The sequence below is a fragment of the Pagrus major genome, chromosome 17, assembly GCF_040436345.1.
Source record: "Pagrus major chromosome 17, Pma_NU_1.0".
NCBI lineage: Eukaryota > Metazoa > Chordata > Actinopteri > Spariformes > Sparidae > Pagrus > Pagrus major.
This window is the reverse complement of record NC_133231.1, coordinates 4437352-4438824: the sequence shown is the minus strand read 5'-3', so window position 1 is coordinate 4438824 and position 1473 is coordinate 4437352. Positions and strand designations below refer to the sequence as shown.

The 1473-nt window shown below is 38.0% G+C and overlaps 1 protein-coding gene across 2 annotated transcripts in view; it reads left to right on the top strand.

Annotated features, from left to right (window-relative positions):
* cep192 (centrosomal protein 192) overlaps positions 1-697 on the top strand; it is a 44117-nt gene extending 43420 nt beyond the window's left edge. For both annotated transcript variants that reach the window (XM_073485211.1, XM_073485210.1), the window contains exon 52: positions 1-697. This exon is cut by the window's left edge and continues 871 nt beyond it. The gene's annotated coding sequence lies outside the window, so the exon portion shown is untranslated.
* The last annotated feature ends 776 nt before the right edge of the window (positions 698-1473 follow it).

Genomic DNA, 1473 nt, shown 5'->3' with positions numbered 1-1473 from the left:
TCCTAACCTTCTGTACTGGTGTGTTTTCCATGTAAATGGCTTCTCATCATGCACAGCCCACCTGCACAGCGGCCTTTGTCAGCACCATGTGTTGACTGCCCAGCAACCTCCAAGACTCGTTCCAAACAGTCCAGATGTACTTAATTTAGTCCTGATCAGGGCATTAGGATGGTTAATGATTGTTATTACATGCTCAAAGAGTTTCCTCCGGTGGGGTTTTTGTTCGGCAGCTTGCCAGGCCTGCTTAGTATGGTTACCATGGCAAAACAGTGTTAATCACTGTTCCAGTCACAGAAAATTAGCTTCCCATTTCCTCTTTTGGCTCTGGGGCAAATGGCCAAAATTGCCAGGGGGTATTGGATTCACATCCATAATCAGCTTTGGAAGTGGAATGGCACAGGGAAATGTACGTAAACTTCATCAAGGATGTGTTGTTAAGCGGTTAGATGCCACACATTGTGACAACACTTTGGACATGAAAAACACTAGTGTTGAACATCACTTTCCTGCTTGTAGAGCAAGCTTGATATACAGTTTGATTATATGAAGGCAATATATTGTCACAGGCTGCTCTCAACATGCCCTGATAGCACCCGACCTGACATATTTTGGTTTACAGTTTGCACATGCTTTAAATAGTAAATAATGTAATATATTGTTGTCTGTACACATTTTAAATAAAGTTTTGTGATAAATAGCTTGGCTTTCTTGAATCCTTTCAAACGGCTGCCAGAGTTTTTGTTTATTTCCCTTCCTGTTCCTAATGCGATGTGCTAATATGACAGAACTAGGGCCTTAAGATTACATCATTCCTTTAATTTCTGATTTTTACTACTAATTACTGACCTAAGTAGGACCAATATAAGGACTGTAAGTATCCACTAAAAGATATTATAGTGTATATTTGCATTCATTTAATCTCTAAGTCCTCCTCCAGTCAAAAATATGTTGCTTCTTGTTCCCACAGTTAAATGTTTGAGTTTCACCGTGCAGAATAATGTATGACTGGAGTTTGACACAAAAGGCTGTTTTCATGTTCATTGCTTAAAATGTAAATTTTCTGTGTTAATTGAAAATCAGATTTTAAGAGCCGGGGCTATGAGCATGTTTTGTGACATCACAAATAGTTTGGAAGCCAATCCTGGTCCAATATTTAGCATACACAACTGTTTTGGAAACTTGAGGCCTCCAGTGCACATACACTGAGAATGAATACAGTGAAGTACAGATGTAGACATAGAAGACATCTTGTATCTGGAAATGTAAATTGTGAAATGATTATTTGCATATTCTGGATTTTTTTTATTGAGGGAGAAGGAGTCTGCCATTTGAAGCATTTTCAATGTGGTAATTATACTTTTACATTGGAGAAATGTAAACGGTGTAGTAATGACAACTGCTCACTCCCTTTTTACACAACAAAAAGCAACAAGTAAATATTTAGGCATGCATTGGAACTCAGAAAATTGTAAA